The sequence below is a fragment of the Cryptomeria japonica genome, chromosome 4 (assembly GCF_030272615.1).
Source record: "Cryptomeria japonica chromosome 4, Sugi_1.0, whole genome shotgun sequence".
In the NCBI taxonomy this organism is placed as follows: Eukaryota; Viridiplantae; Streptophyta; class Pinopsida; order Cupressales; family Cupressaceae; genus Cryptomeria; species Cryptomeria japonica.
The window spans coordinates 397,391,839-397,400,569 of NC_081408.1; the positions used below are offsets into that span (position 1 = coordinate 397,391,839).

General features: G+C 30.8%; 1 long non-coding RNA gene across 1 annotated transcript in view; it reads left to right on the forward strand.

The window, feature by feature from the left end:
- Window positions 1-3,410, forward strand: part of LOC131074636 (uncharacterized) — a 42,663-nt gene extending 39,253 nt beyond the window's left edge. The window contains exon 3 of the long non-coding RNA XR_009113089.2: window positions 3,225-3,410. This is a non-coding gene — a long non-coding RNA (uncharacterized LOC131074636). The remainder of the gene's footprint in view (window positions 1-3,224) is intronic.
- The last annotated feature ends 5,321 nt before the right edge of the window (window positions 3,411-8,731 follow it).

Genomic DNA, 8,731 nt, shown 5'->3' on the forward strand with positions numbered 1-8,731 from the left:
GGCCTGCACATGCAGGAAGGCCAACTGCCTAGAGCTCACTGCTCAATGGGAAGTCTCACTGACTTACAATGAGGATTATACAAATCCAATATCTTGTAGTGCTTTACAATAGCATCTATAATGGCTGATCCAGTACCGGTTTCTGCTCTGCTTCTTACATAAACCCTTAGCCTATATTTTGCATAATAGGTCTGCCTAATATTTTTCCTTAACACTTCCTCACTCATACCAAATGTCTACAATGATCTCTTTTATATATAAGAGTCATTTTACAATTTGCCAAGTCGGCTTACAAAGTTTTTACAATATTAAACAAAATATAATATAACAAAATCCTGTCGGCCTATGTGCTGGTATACTTCTTTTCTTTGTGTCGGTGCCAGTGTCCTGAGTGCCGGTGTAGAGTGTGATCTATTGATTCCAGTATAATGCTTTTGTCAGTGCCATAGGATTGCAAGGTTGCCATCAATGACAAAACCTTCAATCACATACAATGTCTCATTGGAGTGTTTATATGCCAACAAAGGGTGTGTGGTATGTAGTCTTATTCTTTGTTATCTTTTTCGTTATCTTTGAAAATGATTTATCTCAGAAGCTTTGTTTTAAAACATGTAGAATATCTAGGGTTTTTGCAAACACTGTGATTTTTGTTTGTTATTGGGCATTCTTTGCCTCTTGTAGAAGATTCATTTAAAAAAAAATCATGAGTATATTTAGAGTTTTTGGATGAAACCCTAAATACATGCATGATTTTAATTGTACATGCATCTATTGCTGAATCGGGTTGGCTTCAATATTTTATTGAACACCGTTGTATGCATGAAGAGAATTTGATATAAAATCCCCAGTAATACCATGCACAATGTATTGCTCTGTGATAGATGAAATGATTGTATCTACTACTCATTGTTCCTACGACCACAATGGTTATTATCTTTGTATGATATTTTCTTACTATCACATGTTTGAAACCCTTGACTGTATGACTATGCTTTTGAATTTTCTCATTATTCCTTATTCATGAAGGGGATGACTGCATATATTCTTACTATCTTTTGGTAGTGATCTTTGATGAATAAAAGAACCTGATCAATGCCTTCTTACTATTGCAAATGTATCCAAGATTTTTTTTGGTTAAAATTCTTCATTGTTAGCTCCATGATCTAATATTCCTTCTGACAAGGGTTTTCTAGCCTTGGCTCTGCAACATTGTCTTTAACTAGTTACCTAAGTCCTTTGACTGCAAAATCTCTGCTCTTAATATCTTCCTTATGCACTGCCATTATTCACTGTTGATATCTATAATACTATCCTCTCTCTTTGTGTGCTTTGATTGGGCTTTGTGATACACTGCCCATTTTTGCTCATTGTTATTGTCACAGTCATTTGAAGATCAGTGCTGCTCTTTTAGCTGTGTATTCTATATTCATTCTCCGCTTTAGAAAGAAGGACTGTATTTTCAAAAATGGTTTCTTCTTTTCTTTGTAGTAGTCTTGGACTATCAATTTACTAGTATTGCCTCTGACGAGGGTGTGGTGTCTTGAGGTTTTCATGATTGCACTGCTATTTTACTGTATCTTTTATTACTTTTGTTGGGTTGTGACTGATCTCAAACCCTATGCATTTGGATGTCTTTACATTAATAATGGTCTGCTCTTCATGTATTTTCTCAATGTGGACTTGGAGAGTTAGTTTTTCTTGTATTGATGCCTCAAAGTAACCATTGTAACTGCTCTTTGATATCTTTTTCTCCATGAGAGATGATGCTCAAAGATGAGGACTACACTACTTTTTTGTTACACTTCGACAATTATTCTGAAAACCCTAGGTATACAAAAGAATAGTAAGTTTTTCATAATACTTATCCACAAACCATGACCTTCAAGTATTGACTTTTGTGCCCTTTCTAGTTCTTAATCATATAACCTTTAATGACTGAATTTTTAAATTTTTTGTATTCAATGGCTTGGATTGATCAACTCTGTTAAAAACTATGAAGATAATTGTGTGATGTGGACTGTGACTATTCACCACCTTTGGGACTACACATACACTGATCTTTTCACTATACTGTAGTTGTTCTAGTACCTTAATTCAGTGTTTCTTTATCTATGGAATTGATTTAAGAGATACTCCTTTCTCTCTGTATTAGAGATGCAATGTAATTGCTTCTTGGAATTTGGGAGTTTACTTGATTCTTCTTTCTAATGACTTCTCTATAAGAGAAACCTTGCTTTCATAGCTATTAATCTCTTTCAATTCATTGTACCTTGTATCCTTCTTGAGCATTAATAAGTTGAATACAATCAAGTGTTGTGTGTACTCTATTTGTTTGGCCTTTTCTGTCAAATACAAGACCTAGAAGGTTGGTTTGTCTTTTAGACTGAGAATATTGCTCCTAGACAGTCCTATACATTACTCATATTCATGCTCATTGTATTCTCTATCACTTATTACTTACTCAGAGTGTAATGGAAATTTAAATGCTCATTACTGTAATGTGGATATATTGTATATTAACAACAATAAACCTTTTTCTTGTCACTATTGTTAAAGATTTAGGACTGTTATTTACTGCCATTAGGTGTTGTTATATAGTCATTGTACTACTCATAATGGCACTTTGTTCTTTTCTCTATGGTAGTAATTGTATCATCATCTAATCAGCTTGTTGACTATCAAAATGTTTTAGCATTGTACATTGTCTGTCATGGTGACCATTTATGTGAATAATGCATTGTTCTTTGGATTTGATGCTACAATAATTACTCTGGGACCCTATTGGGGTTGTCTGGTTGTTAACATATCAATAGGGTTCCATTGGACACATACTCATTATTCATGGTAGTGATCTCAAAAGCTCACTATTTGTGAATGATGAGCCCCTATACAATGAAGCCATATTGACATAGAGCATGTCGGGCTCAACCCTTGTGGGAGCCACATTTTACACCATATGCTTTAAATATTAATCATGATGAGTCAGTAATACATTATGTACCTGTATTTGGCATAGTGGACAAACACGCTAGCTAAAAATAGGGAAGTGGTCCTTTTGTTGATGATTTGACCTCCATTATGCAAACTTGATCTTGATTCTCTGTATATATCATTGATATGACTGGATTGAATTGACAACTCATAGGTTTAAGTTATTCAACTATTGATAACATGTGATGAGATTTTATATCCCGAGCTCTAACAAATATTCTAACATCTTGTAGGTATACTTGAAGTTGGGAGATGAAGGGCTGAAGACCGGAAGGAAGCTGAAATAGAGCTGAAGATAGAGATCATCCTCAACCTTGAACATGCAATGAAGGATATAACATTTCATTATATGTTTGCCTCTTCTTATCTTCAATTGTATATCAATTTTTTCTATGAATGCTCAATGTGGTTCAATCATTCTCAGGGCTTGTGTGGACTTTTAAACACTTTTTGACTTTAAGGCATAAAATAACAATGTTTAAACAATCTTGTATGTTTTTCTTACTCCAAAATGAATAAAATGCAACAATACTATGAAAATTTTGATATGTATTTTGTTCTGAGTTTTGCATAATAAATTTGAAACTTGTTGAAATCCTTCATTTCAGATATGATTAATCAAAATTGAATATATGTACCTTTCACCATTAATAACAATAACCGCTCCAAGTTTGCCAATTTGAGCAGTGTGCAAAAATTGGTAACATTTACATCAAACCCTTCAATGGGTTGCAAACTAGGATTTTTACAATGAAGTTGGAATTTGTCTTTACATAGTGGCTTAGTGATAATATCAACAACTTGATGTTGTCATTTGCGATAGAGAAGAGAAACTTTCTTGTCTTCAAGTTTTTCCCTAATGAAGTGATGTTGAAGAGAAATATGTTTGGTCCTTGCATGAAAGATTGGATTCTTGGCCAAGACAATGGAACTTTTATTGTCACAATATAAAAAATGTGAGATCTTCTTAAGGTAACCCCAAGTCTTCAAGTAATATTCATAACCAAAGAGCTTCTTTAGATGCATTAGTAAAAACTTTATAATTAGCTTGTGTGGAACCAAGAGAAGTAGATTATTGTTTTTTACTATTCCAATTAATTTCACCTAAACCAACAAAGAAATAATATCCACAAGTAGATTTCCTATAATTAGGATCTCCCCCTAGATCTAAATCACTACATCCTTTTAAAATAAAATCACAATTCACATCATAAAATAAACCAACATTAATAGTACCTTTAACATATCTCAAAATTATTTTTACAACTTTGAAATGAATTTGTTCAGGTTTAGACATAAATCTAGAAACTAAACCAGCACTATAAGAAATATTAGACCTAGTAAGAGTTAAATAATTTAAATTCTAACTAGTTGCCTATATAAAGGAGCATCAACAAAAAGAGTTTGCATATCAATCATAAGTTTAGTACCTAATTCACAAGGAGTAGACACAAGATTAGCATCATTCATTTTAAATTTATCTAAAAGATATTAAGCATAATTTCTTTGAGATAGAAAGATACCCCAAGATGTTTACAAATTTTCATACCCAAAAAATAATGTAAGAGTCCTAAATTTGTCATTTGAAATTTCTGTTTGAGTTGAGACTTAACTTTAGAAATTAAATTATTAGAACTTGAGGTTAAAATTAAATCATCTACGTATAAAATAATAATCACAATATCATCATCACTATGCTTAATATATAAGTTAGGATAATTTTTGCTTCTAATAAAAACATGAGAAATAAAGAAAACATTGATTTTAGAGTACCATTCTCTAGGAGATTATTTCAATCCATAGATATATTTCTTTAACTTACAAACTAAATGTTCATTACCTTCTTTAAAAAAATTAGTAGGTTGAGAAATATAAATTTCTTCATGCAAATCGCCATTGAGAAAATCACTTTTAACATCCATTTGATGAATAGGCTGATGCATATGAGAAGCTAAAGCAAGAACATGTTTAATAGTAGGCATTTTAGCAACAGGAGAAAATGTTTTATTATAATAAAGGCCTTCTATTTGAGAAAAACCACTAAAAACTGATCTATTTTTAAACTTACTAACTTCATTATTAGCATTGAACTTAGTTTTATATAACCTTTTACAAGAAACAAGATTTTTACCTTGAGGTAAAGGAACTAAATCCCAAGTTTGATTAGCAATCAAAGTATCATATTCCTCTTGCATAGCCTTTTTGCCAATGAGGTTGGTTTTTATCTTTCTCAAAGGATTTAGAATCATTTGTATTCATAATAGTAGACAGCACAACATAATTGTAATAATTTTGGCTTTTCTGGCTATAAATCTATCGATTCTAGCTAAATAAACATCACTTTATTGAATCAAAATTTTAAACCGTTTAGGCTTTCTTTTCGAAGTAATAGAATCATCACTAGAAGAAGAATCATTAGAAGTAGAATTATCATGATCATCATCACTATCACTATAAATTTAAGGAAGAAATACATTAAGAGGGTTTAGAGAAGGAGGATTTTCCTCCACAACCACTACTTGGAGAAAATCAATTATCATTCACTTTAGAGCAATCATGAATACCATTTTCAGCAATGCATACATCTCTAACAACTTTAACTTTGTTAGAAATAGGATTATAAAGTCTGTATGCTTTAGGATGCTCATCATAACCAACAAAAATATAAAGAGAGGATTTAGAATCCATTTTTGCCTTTTCTGTTTAGGTTTATGAACGTAATAAATTGAACCAAAAATCCTTAAATGCTTAAGATTGGGCTTCCTACCAGACCAAGCCTCTTCAGGAGTTATATCCCATAAAGCTTTGGTAGGAGTCCTATTAATGAGATAAGTAGCACAAGCCATAGCTTCAATCCAAAATTGATAATGTATATTATTAGCATGCAACAAACATCTAACCATTTCAACAATGGTTCTATGCTTCCTTTCCACTACACCATTTTTTGAGGTGTATAGGGAATAATATGATTATATTTAATACCATAAGATTGTAGATAATCAGTAAATGCATTATTCACATATTCCTTACCATTATTGATTCTAAGAATTTTAAGCTTAAATATAGATTGTCTTTCAACAAACTTGTGAAATTTAGAAAAAATCTCAAGAACTTGATCCCTACTATGAAGAAAATAGATCCAAGTTCTTCATGAAAAGTCATCATCAAAAGTAAGAGCATACCTTGATCCTTGGATGGAGTTATTCTCCATGGGTAGTCCCAAAAGGTCACTATGAATGAGGTGCATCTTATGATTTTCCCTCCATGCTTGACCTTGTGAAAAGGGCTCCCTATGCATCTTACAAGTCATGCATCCTGTGCATACAATTTTTGAAGGAACAATACTAGGAAATCCTTCTATCATATTAGCGTTTTGCGTCAAGAAAATATTGTTAGCATTGATATGACCAAGTCTTTAATGCCAAACATTAAAATCAATGGTAGCAAGTAAGAAATATTGAGAATAAGAAACCTCATAAAATTGGAACACATTATTATTGTCCAACTTAGCATTAGTAGTAACTTTGTTATGCTTAGGATCAATAATATAATATGTATCCTTATAGAATTCAATATTTTACTCTTGAAAAAGATTAGCACCTAGAAGCAAATTAGTCTTTAATTCAAGAACATAGAGAACATCATGTAATTTACCATTAGGTACATTCACATCTCCAATTTCTTCTACTTTGCAACTATTATTATTAGCAAGTTGAAGAGGAACATTAGAAGCATCAATTTGCATCTAGAATCATTTTTTTTTATTAGTAACATGTTGAGATGTACCCGAATCAATTTAACCCATTCAAGAAGTTGAGAAACATTATAACTACAGGTAATTTAGCTTGATGAGATTGATTACCATTGGTATTAAACTTTTTAGGATTAGAGTTATTTGATTGATTATTTTGAGTCATAGGCTTTTTACCATTTTGCTTCTTAAAACAAGTATTAGACCAATGACCAACTTTAACACAATATGTACAATGAGGCCTTTTAGAAGAACTGTTCTTTTGATTACAATTAGTATTATTATTATAATATTTAAAATGATTACTAGAATTATAATGATGATGATAATGATTATTATTATTATTGTTGTTGTTGTTGTTATGAGACTTGAAATTATGCTTATTCTTAGACATAAAAGCATGTAAACTACCTTTAAGAGTACCAAATTGAAGTAATTTAGCTTCTTCTTGACATAATAAAGTATGAAAGATCTCTAAACAATTTGAGTAGATAAAAAAGGAATAGCTAATTAAGCATGAATATTAGTAATAAATTATTGAAATTGATGAGGAAGACACTTTCTAAGAATAATATGAGGTCTTCAGGTTGTACTTGAATTTGGATCTTTCTTGATTCATTCAAACAATCATAAGTAGATTTTAAAATTTCCCACGCTTCATAGGATTTTGCACAATTCCGAGTGAGAACATAAAGTTCAGGAACCATTAAAATTTCAATGAGCCCAAGAGCTTCATCATTTTGAGCCTTCCATCTATCTTGGTCGGCTTGAGGTGCAGTTGAAGTAGGCTCTGACTTTGAGTCAGTCGCAACATCCAAGGGATGTTTAAAACAAAAGATAAATGATATATGCATTTGCCAAAAATGATAATTAGAGCTATTTAATTTGATAAAAATAATTGCAAAACAAACTTGAACAAATAATGGCTAGCTTGAAAAATAAAAAATATAAAAACCCTTTATTTAATAAATGAAAATAACCTCCTTTATTAAAAACAAGTTTGATATTTTATTGTTAGTAAAAAAACTTAAATAAAACACCCCTTATATTAAAAACTTTAAGAATAAAATGCAATTTATTTTTTAAAATCAGATTAAAAACTTTTTAAAAATATAAATACAATAATTTGAAATATTTTTTTAAATTTAAAACTGTAAATCATATCAATGTTTTTTAACAACTTAAAGAAGAAATATTTTAATTTCTAAAAAAAAAGTTAACTTAAATTGATAAAAAAAAAACAAAAAAAACAAACACTTATATTAGAAAAACTTTTAAAACATATTTTAAAGCTTGATAAATACTTTAAAGTAGAAACATATAAATATTTTATCTTTGAACCAAAAAAGATTTCAAATATAAATATTAACAAAAACTTATTTAAAGTGATTTGGAAGCTTTAACAAACAAGAGTTGTAAAGCAACAAAGTTCCTGCCTAGGAGTGACAAGGTGGATGTGTGGTTGTTTTTGCACAAAGAAAATTAGATAAATAGCAATGATCGATTTTATTCAGGCACAATGTGAAGATTGTCCAGTAGCTTTCACAACTAAACCATACAACACCACAAGAAATAAAACTCTTTGGAAACTAAGAACCAAAACTGTCATTGTTCCTTAGTATGTTGAAATACCAATAGCATCTCAGGCACTCAAAGGCTAAAAAGCTCGATGTGCAGCCCAATCAACACAAGAGAAGGTGATAATGTGGACTCAACAAATCTCTAGTAACAACTACCCTTTCACTCATTGGATTATACTATCAATAACCCTTTTTCTCACTCTTATCATCATTTTTTTTCTTTTTTGTCCAACTTTGTGAGGATAAGAAATAGATTCAATAACTTAAGATGTCCTAGACTAGGTTCTCTACCAAACCATCCTTGATAAGGTGTGACAATTTTCATAATTTTTATTGGACGTGTATTTGATAAATAGATGCATGTTGCAACAGATTTGGCCCAAAAAGTATTTCATAGATCCTTTTCTTA